This window comes from Suncus etruscus, chromosome 10 (genome assembly GCF_024139225.1).
Source record: "Suncus etruscus isolate mSunEtr1 chromosome 10, mSunEtr1.pri.cur, whole genome shotgun sequence".
Taxonomy (NCBI): Eukaryota; Metazoa; Chordata; class Mammalia; order Eulipotyphla; family Soricidae; genus Suncus; species Suncus etruscus.
Window position 1 is genome coordinate 8,050,255 of NC_064857.1, and position 17,478 is coordinate 8,067,732.

A 17,478-nucleotide genomic window follows, 5' to 3' on the forward strand; every position below is an offset into this window, starting at 1 on the left:
GAATACTGAGACAGGAGCAAGCCATGAGCAGCTAGCCACCAGGGAGTGTACCCTTAAAAAATCACAAAGACCCTACTAGATCAAAGGATGGTATGAAGTAAAGATATATAATATATAAGATAAAAATAAAAACAAACACTATATTCTAGTACATAGAACAAGGATGGAACTTGTGCATCACATATCATAATCTACCCCAGGATTAGATAGATGTAAATAATTTGCTTTTGGTGCATTCACAAATCCTTATTGCACTTTCATGTTACTTTTTTGATTTTGGGTCACACATGTGATACTCAGGAGATATTTCTAAGGTTGCTTACAGGATTACAGGGGATGCCAGTGATCAAACCTGGGCCAATCGCTAAAAGGCAAGTACCCTATCTTCTGCCATATCACTCTGGTCCCAAATTTTTCTTTGTTAAAATTTTTTTATTATAACATTGTTATTTACTTTGTTGTTTATAATAAAGTTAGTTTAGGCATTAAATGTTCAAACACCAATCCCATCACCAGTGGCCCATTTTTCTATCTACCACTCTAGCCTTCTTGCAGGTACAAAAATATTTACTTATTGTTTGTTACAACACAAAGGAAAATGGAATTATCAAAACTTAGATCAATAAGAGTCAATTTGAAATAATTGTTCTACCTCTCAGTGGTGTTACTAAAGTCTTTGAGGATTTACTGGGCTTTGGTCAGTGCCAATTGAGACTTCTGTGTTTCTGTTTAGACTCCCTGAAATAGGTGATTTTCTATGTCACTTTCTCATAAGATTAATTTTGATCCTATTGGACCAACACTACTATAAAACATGGGTGTCCAGCTGCACATTTCCAGATCTGGAACATATATGATGGCTTGCAGTTTGATAAAGTTAAGTTTTGGAGCTGAACCATTTTTGTCAAAGGACATATGAGGAGTGGTGCATGAGTCCCAATACAGAAAGGGAAATCTACCCCCACCCATTCTGAGAATACCCCAAATTCTGCACTAGATCACCTGGGAAGACTCATAGGACATAATGTTTTGTTTTGTTTTGTTTTGTTTTGTTTTGTTTTGTTTGAGCATAGTAGAGGTACCAGGCCACTTTTTACTGGGAAGATGTCAGGTACCTTAATTTATTTTCTGTCCCAGCATTTCTCATCTTTGTTCAGTTTGATTTTGATCCCACTCTTAGCAAACTTTCAACCATATTTTACTGTTATAAAACTTAAAATTTATTTTTCCAGAATTAAGTGCTGAAAGGAGTTAAAGTGACAGGGATGATACCACTCAGTAACAACACTGCAATTGCGATTTTGCTATATTGTGATGTTTAAAATGGGAGGAGAAAAAGGAAATGAGAGAGAGAGAGACAGACAGATAGACAGACAGAGAGACAGAGAAACAGAGAGAGACTGTCTGTCTCCATAGATAGGAGGAAAATGGGGACATTAAGGAGGGGAAATATGCACTGGTGAAGGGTGTTCATCTTGTATTGCATGACTGAAACTCAAACATGAATAACTTTGCATCTGTGAGGAAACAACCGTATTATGAACAACCTTGTATCTATGGTGTTTAAATAAGATAATTAATAAAAATTCATTGTCTAGAAACATTTGTCTTTCAAAACTTGTAACAAATATACCTTTAGTCAGTAGCCAAAATCTATATGCCCAAGGACATTCAAGTGTCCAAAGACAGATGATTAGATAAAGATAAAGTGGGGAATAGAAAGAATAGACAATAAATAGTCATGGGGTAAGAGCTTGACTTCCTTAGATCTGAATTTATTCTCATAAGGAAGTTTTAAGCTTGACTATTAGTTTTTCAATCTGCTTTAAATAAACTCTAAGGACCAGATATGATAGCCCAGATAGGCCAGATAGTATATAACTTGCACATGCCAAGCTGAGTTTGATCCCTGGCACCACATGTAGTTCCTTGAGCCCTTGAGCCCTGAGCACAGAGCCAGGAATAAGTCCTTAGAACTGCTGAGTATTGCCCACAAAAATAAGAAGAAACTCATAGTGATGGACTTCACTAGTTGTAATTTAATTGAGACCAAGTCTGATTAAGACACAACTTGAGGTCACACCATACCTCCTACAAAGATATGTTACCAATATCTTACTCTGAATGTTTGGTATTGTTCCTAGAAAATATAGAAAAATTCTACAGAGCATAAAAAACATGTGAAAAATAATTATTATTCACAGTCTGTAGCAATAGTAAATACAAAAGGGAATTATTTTTTTTACTTTTCTTTTTTTTAATTTTTAATTTTTAATTATGAGAGCAAAGATGCAAAGAAAGAGGACAAGGTAAAGTTACAGTGGAAGGACAATCACCCATAACATAATTCTCAGAAGTCCCCTTGATGATATCTTAACTTTGAACTTTCAGCCAAAGAATATTAAGATAAATAAAACAGAATCCATGTACAATTACTTTGTCCCTCAAGTTCCCAGATTGTAACACATTATAATATTTCTTAACAGCACACAAAGCAATCTAAAGCCATAAAACTTACATAACTCATTAAACATTAGAGGCATAGTATTTTTTACATGTCCATGTACATGCATATTAGCTTAAGTTAACCTCAAATTTTAAGTGTTTTTTTTTAAGTATTAGAGTCAAAGGAGCACAGTAAAAACGGTGTTAGAATGGCAATTGTTGTTTGCATAGGCCCACCAAAATATGAGGGGCATGGAAAGGAATAACCTTGGCCTAAGTACAAAGAGAGCCTACCCCTGAAGTTTCCTGGCATAAGACCAACTCTAGGCTCCAGGCAAGCTAGATCGTCCAATCCAAGACATTCATACTTCTTCCTAGAGCACTAGAGGCCAATTTTCAGTGTTTATGCTTGATATGCTCTGCAAATCTTTGAAAAGAAATACTTCTGAAATATATTAGTAGATTTTATTAAAAAAAAGGATGGAATTACATTTAATCATGAGGCATAAAATCCCATGGTCTTAAAAAAGAGTTCTGTAGTGCCAACATACTTTTATTTTTCACACAGTCTCTGTTGTTGGTATCATGATTCTGTATTAAAGAGCCTAGAATCTGCATATCCTACACTGAAGTCAGGATGTGACGCGTCCTCTCATTTCACCTCATCATTAAAGGGCAATGCAGGGAGCCCTGTCCTGTAAGCAGGTCATTGTTGTTGTTAAGTCTTCTCAGTGTTAAGGAAAGTCTCTTTTGAGCAGGTTGATGTCTGAGCAGTGGTAGGGTCTTCGGTGTTAGAGGATTGCTTCCAGGTGATGTTATAGACAAACCTGGATGTTTCGTGGATGGCTTCCCTGGTTCAGGGGTGAATGGAAAATGCCCTTTCTTCTGAGGCCTGTGCCAGGTCGTTATGTCAATGTTCAGGGTGTAAGGTCCCTTTGCATTACAAGATTTGTGTATCCCAATCTCTATTAGATAGGATCTTATTTGTATGTATAGTATTTTCACATTTTAATGTGCCTATGCAAAAAAGGAGCAATGCCATGTGGAGTTATTGGCGCATATGGGGGCCATAAGAACAATTCCAACAATCCCCATGACATGGTTCAATCATAAGCATTAAACTGGGGGACTCTTTCACCAAAATTCCTTGTTGAACAGCTCATAAAGAGAAGAAAAGGGTGGTTAAAATCGTCACTGTATAAGAGAATATTTAGTAATACTTAAAGTTATCAGAGAAAAAACAAAATGTTCTAAAGATATTCGTGTCCATTTTATGTCTTTTGAAACAGTTTGGGGTTGTTACACACAATGCACGGCTTTGGTCTGTGATTAGGATTGTGCAGTACTGAAGTTAAAAAGAGTAATGTGGGTTAGTGATGTTTGGGGGGGAGAGTTAAGGAGTAAAAATGAGCTTTGTAGGGGTGTGGAAAATGGCAGAATACAAAATGGACATTGAGGATACGCAAAACATAACATAAGGATAAGGAATACTCTTAATACATGCAGTGCGCGCGAGCCCCACGCAGTTTTCCATATGTAGACTGGTCAGAAATTGCCAGTGACAAACTTAGTGCAACTGAGCAAATCTCAGCACACCCCAAGTTAGGACCCACCATGCCTGGCTGCCTGGGCTGCCACCCTAGAAGGCCTGGAGGCCGGGGGCAGAAGAGGGGAAGGCTGAAGGCCTATCAAAGCTCCCAGCGCACCAAGTTGGGGAGAAGGCCATTCACATGGGGTCTCCCCAAACCCCATGCGGCTAGAGCTAGCCTCCAGCTTAATAGAGAATGGATAGAGAGCTGGAAGCCAGGATCTGCCTGCCCTACACCCTGTGCCCTTCCCACCCTAGAGCTGGGGGAAGGACGGGGAAAGATTAGGACCCCATCCAGGAGGGACCTCCCAAAACCCACCTTGGCCTGGGATGCCATCCCAGAAGGCCTGAAGGCTGGGGGCCGAAGAGGGGAAGGCTGGGGGCCTATCAAGGCTCCCAGCGCACCCAAGTTAGGGAGAAGGCCTTCCACATGAGGTCTCTTCAAACCCCATGCCAGCTAGACTAGCCTCCAGCTCAAGAGAGGATCGATAGAACCAAAAGGGAATTATTTTTTTAAATCAATTGATCCTTTTCAAAGTTATCTAAATTATCTGTCTTTTGTAGCTTTTAGTATACAGCTTCTGATTCTTAGAGAATTAAGCCTCCAAGTTTCATTCCAGTACATTTGCCACAATTGTAACTTGTTCAGTTTGGGTTTCAAAAAGTCAATAAATACATTCATACTTCTTCCTAGAGCACTGGAGGCCAATTTTCAGTGTTTATGCTTGATATGCTCTGCAAATCTTTGAAAAGAAATACTTTTGAAATATATTAGTAGATTTTATTTAAAAAAGGATGGAATTACATTTAATCATGAAGCATAAAATCCCATAATCTTAAAAAATAACCAGATCTATTATACCACCAGACATATAATGATAGTCATCTTAACTCAATAATTTATGGAAACTATTGGAGAGTTTCAAAATTCAAGAAATTTCAGAATTTATAAAGAAAATACCCAGAAGAGTCCATATATCATATGATACAGCTGTCTCGATGGCAGTGGTTAATACCATATTAATTTTTGTATTCTAATCATGAATATAAAAATAACTTTAGCATAAAAATTTGGATTATGGAACTGTACATATGTAATAAACTTGCACAGTAAACCAATTCTTTCTTGAGCAATTCTCATGAGGCATGTGGGAATAAGAGTGAAAAAACTGCCAAGAATATAGATTAAATTTTTTTCCCTCCAAAACCTGGAAATTGAGCTCCCATACAATCCAGCTATACCACTCCTAAAGATATACCCTAAGAACACAAAAATACAATACAAAAATTCCTTCCTCACACCTATATTCATTGCAGTGCTATTTACAATAGCCAGACTCTGGAAACAATCAAGATGTCCTTCAACAGGTGAATGGCTAAAGAAACTGTGGTACATATACACAATGGAATATTATGCAGCCATCAGGAGAGACAAAGTCATGAAATTTTCCTATACATGGATGGACATGGAATCTATCATGCTGAGTGAAATAAGTCAGAGGGAGAGAGATAGAAACAGAATAGTCTCACTCATCTATGGGTTTTAAGAAAAATAAAAGATATTTTTGCAAAAGTCCTCAGAGACAAAAAGAGGAGGGCTGGGAGGTCCAGATCACGACATGAAGCTCACCTCAAAGAGTGATGAGTGCAGTTAGAGAAATAACTACACTGAGAACTATCCTACCAATGTGAGTGAATGAGAGAAATAGAAAGCCTGTCTAGAGTACAAGTGGGGGTGGGGTGGGGAGGAGGGAGATTTGGGACATTGGTGGTGATAATGTTGCACCGGTGAAGGGGGGTGTTCTTTACATAACTGAAACCCAACTACAGTCATATTTGTAATCAAGGTGTTTAAATAAAGATATTAATAAAAGAAGAAATACACATGGCCAAAAGACACATGAAAAAATGTTCCACATCACTAATCATCAGGGAGATGCAAATCAAAACAACGATGAGATACCACCTCACACCCCAGAGAATGGCACACATCACAAAGAATGAGAATAAACAGTGTTGGCGGGGATGTGGAGAGAAAGGAACTCTTATCCACTGCTGGTGGGAATGCTGTCCAGTTCAACCTTTATGGAAAGCGATATGGAGATTCCTCCAAAAACTGGAAATCGAGCTCCCATACGATCCAGCTATACCACTCCTAGGAATATACCCTAGGAACACAAAAATACAATACAAAAACCCCTTCCTTACACCTATATTCATTGCAGCTCTATTTACCATAGCAAGACTCTGGAAACAACCAAGATGCCCTTCAACAGACGAATGGCTAAAGAAACTGTGGTACATATACACAATGGAATATTATGCAGCTGTCAGGAGAGATGAAGTCATGAAATTTTCCTATACATGGATGTACATGGAATCTATTATGCTGAGTGAAATAAGTCAGAGAGAGAGAGAAAAACGCAGAATGGTCTCACTCATCTATGGGTTTTAAGAAAAATGAAAGACACCCTTGTAATAATAATTTTCAGACACAAAAGAGAAAAGAGCTGGAAGTTCCAGCTCACCTCAGGAAGCTCACCACAAAGAGTGATGAGTTTAGTTAGAGAAATAACTACATTTTGAACTGTCCTAATATTGAGAATGTATGAGGGAAATGTAGAGCCTGTTTAGGGTACAGGCGGGGGTTGGGTGGGGAGGAGGGAGATTTGGGACTTGGGTGATGGGAATGTTGCACTGGTGATGGGTGGTGTTCCTTTTATGACTGAAACCCAAACACAATCATGTATGTAATCAAGGTGTTTAAATAAAAAAAATATTATATATCAAAAAAAAGATATTAATATAAAGTAATAATACAAAACTAAAAATTTTTTTAAATCTTTGTTTAAGCACCATAATTATAAACATGTGTTCAGTCATAAAAAGAACACCCCCTTTACCAGTGCAACATTGCAACATTCCCACTACCAATGCCCCCCATTTCCTCCTCCCCCACCACCCCGCCTGGGTGGCTTTGTACTTTTCTTACTCATTGACATTGTTATGATGGTTCTCAGTGTAATTATTTCTCTAACTGTACTCACCACTCTTTGTGGTGAGCTTCATATTGTGAGCCAGTCATTCTTGCCCTCAACTCTATTGTCTCTGGGCATTATTATAATAATTTTATTTATTTTCTTAAAACCCATAGATAAGTGAGATTATTCTGTGTGTCTCTCTCCCTTTGACTTATTTCACTCACCATAATATTTTCCGCGTCCATTCATGTATAGGAAAATTTTATGACTTCATTTTTTCTGACAGCTGCATAATATTCCATCGTGTATATATAGAGTACAATTTAATAAAGGAACTTTAATTGCAGCTTTTTTACCTTCAACTTCTGAAGGCATTCATTTATAAAATATTTCTTAGATTTTTGGAAATACAGAAAATATTGTAGCCTTCAAATATTGCAGTATTTGTAATTATTCGCTTACCGAATAATTGCAATAAAAATCGCATTAGTAAGAAAAAAAATCGCAGTTTCGTTCTGGGTATGCAAATGTTTAATGCTATTTTTTGCGATTTTTTCCTACTAATGCGATTTTTTTTATTTGCTTTGCGCCTAGCTCAGATGTCATTTCTGCTGCTCCTGACCGCTGTCCCTTGCATTATCAGAGGCCTAAGGGAGAGAAATTTATTACAGAATTAGATTTTGTCATACCTTCATCATGACTTCTTCAAAGCCTGCAGTGAAGAAATATATTGATGATGAGCACAGATAATTTCAGGGAAAGTGGGAGACGCAGTATTTCTTTGTTGAGCACAGGGGCATCCCCACATGTCTTATTTGCTCAGAGAAAGTTGCAGTGCACAAGGAATACAACTTGAAACACCATTATTCAACTAAACATGCTGAGAAATGTGCAAAATATCAAGGAAATGAAAGAGCCAAGTGGGTTGCCAGTCTTAGGCATGTCTAATGAGGCAACAAGATTTCTTCAAGAAAGCAACCAAAGAGAATGTTGCATCAGTCCAAGCTAATTACATGGTTAGTGAGATGATTGCTAAGGCAGAGAAACCATTCACAGAAGGAGAGTTTGTTCAAAAATGCATGTTACAGGCTGCAAGTATTATCTGTCCGAAAAAGAAAGGTCAGTTTAGCAAAATTAGCCCCTCTGCCAACACTGTGGCAGAGCCCATTTCTGACATGTCAAGTGACATTTATCATCAACTGTGTGAGAAAGCCAAATGTTTTGATGCATACTCAGTTGCTCTTGACACAGATATAACAGATATAACAGACACTGCACAGCTCACAATTTATGTCTGTGGTGTTGATTGCAATTTTGAATTGACAGAGGAGCTGCTCACAGTAATTCCAATGCATGACCAGACCACCGCTAATGAGATATTTCGGCATCTGTGTGATGCCATTGAGAATGCAGGTTTGCCATGGAAGAGGTTTGTTGGAATAATAACCGATGGAGCGCCATCGATGACAAGGAGGAAAAATGGATTGGTGGCACTTGTTCAAAAAAAACTTGAAGAGGAGGGTGTAGAGAAAGCCATTGCTCTTCACTGTATCATCAGCAGACCCTTTGCAGTAAATGCCTGCCATGTGACAATGTGATGTCTGTTGTTATGAAATGCATCAACCAAATCAGATCCAGGGGCTTAAAGCACAGGAGGTTCCGTGCTTTTTTAGAGGAAATGGAGTCAGAATATGGAGATGTACTCTATTTCACTGAAGCACGTTGGCTCAGCAGGGGAAATGTCCTGAAAAGTTTTTTTGAGTTGAGAGAAGTGAAAGTCTTCATGGAGAAGGATGGGAATGCTGTTTCTGAGTTGAATGATCACAAATGGCTCATGGACTTAGCTTTTCTTGTTGACAACACACATAAGCTGAATGTACTAAACAAGATGTTACAAGGCCCGGGGCAGCTTATCAGTGCTGCCTATGACAAAGTGAGAGCATTCTCCACAAAACTTGTGTTATGGAAATCCCAGCTCTCTCAGACAAACCTTTGCCATTTCCCAGCATGCAAGGAACTTGTGGATGCAGGCATACCATTCAGTGGTGAGAAATATGTTGATGCTATTTTTAAGCTAGAGAAGGAATTGGATCACAGATTTGCAGACTTCAAAAAGCACAGAGCCACTTTCCAAATTTTTGTGGACCCCTTTTCCTTTGATGTGCAAGATGCCCCTCCTGTGCTTCAAATGGCGCTCATTGACCTGCAATGCAACTCTGATCTCAAAGCCAAGTTCAGGGAGATTAGTGGAAAAGCAGACATGCCTGGGCAATTTTTGTGAGAATTGCCCCCCACCCCAGCTTCCCTGAGCTTTTCCCAATGTTCAAGTGCACCATGTGCCTTTTTGGGAGCACATATTTGTGTGAAAAGTTATTCTCCACATTGAACTTCAATAAGTCAATGTACAGGTCTAGACTTAATGATGATCATCTTCAAGCCATACTGGGTCTCAACTGCTTCCTCTCTAAAGCCAAATGTGGTTCATATTTGTGAGAAGAAGCGCTATCAAGTCTCTGGCAGCAAGGAATGGCAAAAGATGCCATGTTCAGAAGAACTGTTCATGATCTTCACTCAATGTTCTATTCATGCTCAGAAGAAATAATTAAAACTGTTAATAATGACATTTGAGGACTTTTTTTTTTGTGAAATCCCTTATGTGGCCCTGCCTCACCCTGACTTTGCCTCCTGCGGCCCCCAGCTAAATTGAGTTTGAGACCCCTGTCTTATACTATGGTTAAAGGCCTGCGATATTCATATTAAACATTACAGGATAGAAAAAAGTTACCACCATTTCCATTCTAGTTCTCTACCAAATTTAGATTCAATTTTTTATTTAATGGAGTAAGATACTTCTACTCACAATAGAGACAAGAAAGCAGGCATTCATAAGATTGTTTTGACTTTATTACTCCATGGATGGGCAGGGGATACTTTTGGTTCATTTCAAAATATTCTCTATGCAGAATACTGGGCAATGCCTTGCATGCAGCAGAAGCTACCACATGTGTACTGAATCAGATTGCAAAAGCACTTTCACTGCCTCTATGCCTTCCATTTTGTACTAGTTTTTCAACAGAAGACCGTTGCTGTGGCTACTTCTCAGTTTCTCAAATTCAGAGGCATTGGAGCCTGTTCTTGGAGCTATTTTTAACTTTGGTTAGGCAGACTTCACAGTCCTCCTTTATGCTCCAAGGTGGTTGTAGGAGTGTATGTTCTGTCACTGAAAATGATATGTTTTGATCATATTAATGAGAAGATGGCTGACTCGGAGCTGTGCTTTCTTTTCAGTTGCTCCCCTATATTGTTAGGAATGAATGTGGATGGTTAGATCATTCTCTTATTGATATACATTTGCAACTCCAGAAATCAGGTGTCTCTACCCTGAATTAGCCATGTGGTTGACTTCATATGGATATTCATGCCCTTCTATGCATTCTATGAATTAAAGATCTCAGAAACAGAACTCTGACTGAATGCATTATTTGGTTGGCAGAGATCAACTAAGTATCTCTCTTCAAGAAGGAAAGTTTCATGAATCACAGTATTTTCTGTTGAAAATGTTATGATGGGAGCTGGAGTGCGTACAACAGGCAGGATGTTTGCTTTGCACATGGCCCACCTGGATTCCCATATGGGTCTCTGGCTCCCTATATGGTACCCGGGATACCACTAGCAATGATTCCTGAGTACAGAGATGAGTAAGTCCTGTGTTTTACTGGCTGTGGCCCAAACACACACACACACACACACACACACACACACACACACACACAAATTCATCATAGTAAATTTCTGACTTAAAGTTAATTTTTTTCTGCAGAATCAATATTTCAAGCTGTTCAGTTCTGTAAAATTCTCTTTCTACCCTGCAGAAACAAAATGCACCGGTTGTTGTATTAAGTCTAATCATACGGGGCCAGAGAGATTGTACAATGTGGAAGAGATGCTTGCCTTGCTTCAGGCTGATCTGGGTTCAAATGCCAGAACTCCAGACAGTCCCTAGAACACTGCTAAGTATGATCTCTGAGTGCAAACCCAGAGTACACATTAAACTTTGCTAGATGTGGCCCCTAAACAAGCAAACAAACAAAATTATTCATATATAAAACTTTCTATATTTTTATATAATACATTTACTATATTTATAGTACTTTTAATATTAAAGTTTCAGAAATACCATGTTGTTATATCATATTTACCACTTGAATTTCTGCAATATCCCACCACTATCTATAGGCTCCTTCAACCCCACTCCTATACACCAAAGTCAGAACTCTGAGGCAAACTCTCAGGGTCAGTTTTCACTGCCCATTATTTACAGGAGGTGATAATTTTTCACAAACTATTGAAATATAGAATTCAAAGTTAAAATTGACAAGTAAATAAAATCAGGTTTTCTTTTACTACTATGTATTTCTTTATATACTTATAAAATCCACTATCTACTATCATTATTGTAAACATTTATCTGGTGGAAAAATTGAAACTCTTCAAAACATATAATTATATATGTTTTGTATCTAGTTTATGTATCCACCTTTTTCTTGCCACTCTTTAGAATATCAGCATAAATAGGAAATTCTGTTCCTACGGAACTCTAAAAATATTACTCACCTGCACCTACCATGTTCTGCCACATTTTAATCTTGGTTACAGCTTTCAAAGTGTCAGAACAGAAGATCAGAAATTGAAGATGTGTCATAGATAAAAGAATTTTAAAGACAAGTTCAACAAATGGATTAAGAAAAAAAAATCCGGGGCCGAGCGGTAGCACAGCGCTAAGTCATTTGCCTTGCAAGCAGGCAACAAAGGACGGAACGCAGTTCGAATGCTGATATCGCATAAGGTCCCTTGAGCCTGTCAGGAACAACTTATGAGCACAGAACCAGGAATAACCCCAGAGCGCCACCGGGTGTGACAGAAAAACAAGGGGAAAAAAATTCAACTGTGAAAAAATTTGATGCTTATACATAATCTTGTATGAAAACAAAAACAGTACCCACCCCCAACCCCTTTACAAAATTCATAGTTATATGGGTTCTATAGTTAAAATGGCAAATTCCTTTCTTTGTCCATTTTTTCTGCAGCTGACTCCTTGTCCAGAGCCCTGACGACCTCCAGACCAAGAGAAATCACAATGACTAGAGCTGAGCCATTTGCACTATATACATTGGTAAATCCATAAAAATATTTTCGTGCCCAAAACAATCATTCAAAATTTCAGAAACAATCTTTGGTGAAAATCCTATCAATCTGTTCCAGCCTCAATATCTTTATAGAATCTGGGAAAGATAGTCACTAGCTCTCCAAGCAATGCCAGGTTGGATTGTACTCAGAGTCCATCTTTTCTTCCAGATGATTCACCATCAGTAATGACCGAAGCATAGCCCCAGCAAGTCTGGGTTCTAAGTATATTTTTAAAATGTGTTCAATGCCTTAATTAACCATATTACTATACATCTTAAGTCATGCACAATAGATTCATAATGGAATCTAAAGTAGGTTGTATGCATGAGAATTGAGAGTTTTCAACATCCACTGGAAGAACAATACCTAGGCGAAGTGTCTAATTGACTTCTGTAGTATCAGAAGAAATAGGGGCTGGAGTGATGGCCCAGTGGTAGGATGTTTGCCTTGCATACACTGACCTAGGATGAACCGAGGTTCAGTCCCTCATATGGTCCTCCAAGCCAGGACCAATTTCTGAGTGCATAGCCAGGAGTAACCCCTGAGTGTCACCAGGTGTGGCCCAAAATCGAAAGAAAGAAAGAAAGAAAGAAAGAAAGAAAGAAAGAAAGAAAGAAAGAAAGAAAGAAAGAAAGAAAGAAAGAAAGAAAGAAAGAAAGAAAGAAAGAAAGAAAGAAAGAAAGAAAGAAAGAAGAAAGAAGAAAGAAAGAAAGAAAGAAAGAAAGAAAGAAAGAAAGAAAGAAAGAAGAAAGAAGAAAGAAAGAAAGAAGAAAGAAGAAAGAAAGAAAGAAAGAAAGAAAGAAAGAAAGAAAGAAAGAAAGAAAGAAAGAAAGAAAGAAAAGAGAAAGAAAGAAAGAAAGAAAGAAAGAAAGAAAGAAAGAAAGAAAGAAAGAAAGAAAGAAAGAAAGAAAGAAAGAAAGAAAGAAAGAAAGAAAGAAAGAAAGAAAGAAAGAAAGAAAGAAAGAAAGAAAGAAAGAAAGAAGAAAGAAATAGGACAAGTCAGGTCAGGTACAAAGTAAATGGATAACTGGGCACCTGTGATAGAACTTGGGAAGGGCAAAGGAAGTCATCTGCATAAAAGGACCTTTATATTAGAAGTACAACAGAAAAAGAGAAACTAAGGTAAAAATATTGAATATGAATATGGGTGAGACAAAACTCACACTATAAAGTTAAATGAAAATTGGAATAGAGAGAAAGGCATGGCTACCCACATGGGCAAGGAGGATTTATATTTTGTTGGACTTTGTGAGCTCCGGGGAAGGAGTTTACATTTTTTTCACTTTGGGTAATAATAGATTATTAAAAGCTTTTTAGATGGAAGGAAACTTTATTTTTGAACATATTTCTCATTCAACAGATGGGTGCAGGTTCTTTAGATAATAATGAAAGTTAAATGAGTTAGGACTCCAGTAAAGAATCACAGTCAGGAAAATATGTTAAAGAAGTAAGCCAGAAGAAGAATAATAAATACAGAATAATACTACTTATTTGTGGTATTTAGAGTAACTGTATAAAAAAATCAGTGGTTTAAGTGGGAGTTGTCTTAATTTCTTAGTCCTGGAGTATAATGAGGAGAAGGAAACAAATTGAGTGGATAAGGAGAAACATGAATATGAAATAATGGGGGCCAGGGGAGAAGTGGTCTTACATGCATTGGTAGAGTTAAAAAGGTCAGAAATAAATATCCATGCCAAAATATACAACAATGAAATCAAGAGACCCAAACTTTAACAATCCAAACTTAAAATAGGCCTGTGATACTGGCAGGCTGGGGGCCAGGAGGTGGTGGCGCGGGATGCACTCAGGGAACATTGGTGAAGGGAGGTTGACACTAGAGGTGAAATTGGCCCTGATTCATTGTAGGTCTGAAATCTAAGTATGAAGAAATCACAATGGTTTCAATAAAATTAAAAAAAAAACAGTAAAGAAAATAAAAAAAATCACAGAGAGATAGTTCAGTGGTAGAGTGAGGTCTTGGATTTGATTTCTGCTATTGCCATGAATTCATATTTGAAACAACGATGTTTGTGATGTTTCTGTCTACACCATCCAAATAACTAGATTTCTAGAGAAATGTGTAAGTGTAAAAGTTATGATATCGATGAGGTACCTGGTAATAAATTTAGAAAAGGATGTGAAAGATATATAAGTGATATAATTGTTGGGCTAGAGAAAGAATGCAGTGAGTAGGGCACTTGTGCATGCACTTGACCTTGATTCGATCCTTGGCACCCAATATGGTTCACCAGGAGTGATTCTTGAGTGCAGAGCCAAAATAGTGGCTCCTCAAAATATATCATTGTGCAATGAAAAAGAAGATTAAGAGGTGATTAAAACGATCTTTCTCAATATTAGAAGAATTAGCATTATTAAAATGACATCCACTCTGATATGTTATGATAGAATCAGTGCATACTATCAAATTCCCAATGACATTCTTCAAGGAAATGTAACAACTTTTATTTGAATTTATGGAATAACAAAATACCCAGTCAAAACAATCCTGAGGGGCCGGGAAGGTGGTGCTAGAGGTAAGGTGTCTGCCTTGCAAGCGCTAGCGTAGGATGGACCACGGTTTGATCCCCCGTCGTCCCATATGGTCCCCCCAAGCCAGGGGCGATTTCTGAGCGCTCAGCCAGGAGTAACCCCTGAGCATCAAATGGGGGTGGCCCAAAAACCAAAAAACAAAAACAAAAACAAACAAACAAACAAAAAACACAAAAACAACCCTGAGAAAAAAGCAAAGTGGCTGCATCAGGCTTGTCAACATCAGATGATGAAATAGTTATAGTAAACACAAAGTGTAGTATTAGAATACATACACATCAATGTAATAGCCCCGAATCAAATGCTCACATATATATGACAAAAAAAATCCCCAAACCATTAAATATATTTAAGAAAACACAAGCAAAATACTGTGATACTACAGACTTCCAAGAATGTATTTGGAGGAAATATGGCTTTCGTGGCAAAAAAAAAAAAAGTAAAAAATAAGAAAATCAGATTATATCAACCTAAAAAGCTTCTGTATATCTAAAGAAAATATCATTAAAATGAATGGACATCGTACAGAACGTGAAAAAAATTTTTCATACCATACACCTGTGTGAAAGTGTACTGATATTCAAGAACCCCAAGTGCAGCCATAATAATAAAAGTAAATTAAATAAAAAATAGGAAGAAACACTGAATATATTATCACCAAAAATAAAATACAACTGGTTAAAGGGAATATGAAAAAGATTCACTATTAATATAACTGGAATGCAAAATAAAATGACATGATATCAACTCATATTAGTGAAAATGGTCTATGTCCAGGCTTCTTAAGTTGTGTGTCATGACCCTGTATGGGGTCAGATGACTAATTGTGGGCATCAACAAAAGTCTTTAAAACGTGTTTAAAAAATAATTTTAGGGGTCACATCTGCAGATGCTTAGGGATCAATCCTGATGGGTTCAGGGAACCAGTTATAATGCTTAGTAGCAAACCCAGGTAGGTTTCATGCAAGATAAATACCTAACCATTGTTCCAACCCCTTAAAAATATTTTTTTGGCCACACCCAGTGACGCTCAGGAGTTTCTCCTGGCTCTGTGCTCAGAAATAGCTCCTGGCTAGGGGGACCATATGGGACACCGGAGGATTGAAGCACAGTCTGTCCTAGGTTAGCGCGTGCAAGACAAGCGCCCTACTGCCTGTGCCACCACTCCGGACCCTAAGAAAAAAATTTTTTTCAATTTACTGTTAGTAAATGCTTGTTCTGTATATCTATTTTATATAGCCATATATGTGGGGTTGTATAAAAGTTCTTGGACAAAAATAGCATTTCAAGTGGAAATATTGGGTGGGGGGGTGTAGCCAACGTAGATATAATCAGGGGCTACTTCCATTTCTATTTGGTGAACCATGAGGTACTAGGGAGGAAACAAATTTAGATCTGTTGTGTGCAGAGCATGTGCTCAGTAAAAAGAAAATACAAAACTTAAGAAGCCCTAATCTTAATTTTAAAAATACATCACAACAGCAAGTACTGGTAGGAGAAATAGGAAGCCTGAATATACTGTTGGTTGTATGTAAATAGGCCCAGCCTATATGGAAAACAGTATGAATAGTTCTCAAAATAGTAAAAAGATTCAGAAGTGGGGCCAGAGTGATAGTGTAGTGGTAAGGTGTTTGACTTGCATGCATCTGACCCAGGATGGACCTGGGTTCAATCCTGGCATCCCATATGGTCCCCCAAGCCAGGAGTGATTTCTGAGTGCATATCCAGGAGCAACCCCTGAGCATCACTGGGTGTGGTTAAAAAAAGATTCAGAAGTGAAGATATGGCAGGTAAGGGGCTTGCACTGTATGCACTCAATTCAGATTCAATCCCCAGCACTGTACATATTCCCTCGAGAACTGCCAGGAATAATCCTTGAATGGAGTGCTCAGGAGTAAGTGTTGAGTACCATTATATATGGATACTAAACAAAAATAAAATGAAAATTTACTAACTAAATCAGCAATTCTATTCTTTGGTATATATAAAAATAAACATAAATCACTGTCTTGAAACAATATATAAACATCTATGTTCAATACAGAACCATTTATAATATTTAATTTAGAAACAAGTTACAGTAACAATGAGTGAAAAAAGCAAATATAGTAATATTGACAATGGAATAGTATTCAATTATAAAAATGAGATCTTTGTTCCAAGATGGATGGGAGTGAATAAGTGAAATATATCATAAGAACAGTAAAGGTATGATGATATCACTTAGATATGGAATATAGTAAAACAAAGTAAAGTTATCTAAATAGCCAAATGAAAGCAAAGCCTTGAATAGGCAGAACTGAGGGTCTCAGGAAGGGAAGGAGAAAACTGAATCAAAAGAGAAGGAATAAACAGTTTTGATGTGGTAATGTGGTTTAGAACCATATATTTAGAAGAGATATAAAACTATACCTGAAAACATCCTTGTAAATCAATGCTACTTTAATAAAACAGTAATCAAGTAGATAAAACATAAAATGTTTCTTTAATATTATACTATTTTAAACACTATAGAAGTTTAAAAAAGTGAGTATATATGGCAATTACTGATCTAATTAAATGATAATTATGATGCTAAAATGATATTAAAACCCTCATACGAAAATAGAATAACATTGTTATATTGGACTGAGTCAAATGTAACTAAGACATTTCTCTTTCAATAGACAAAATATTTGTGAAATAACCACTCATTCATCCCAATTCAATTTATCTGTAAAGTTTATT

The 17,478-nt window shown here is 37.3% G+C and overlaps 1 protein-coding gene across 1 annotated transcript in view; it reads right to left on the reverse strand.

Annotated features, from left to right (window-relative positions):
* NECAB1 (N-terminal EF-hand calcium binding protein 1) overlaps window positions 1-17,478 on the reverse strand; it is a 186,159-nt gene that overhangs the window by 81,632 nt on the left and 87,049 nt on the right. The window lies entirely within an intron of this gene.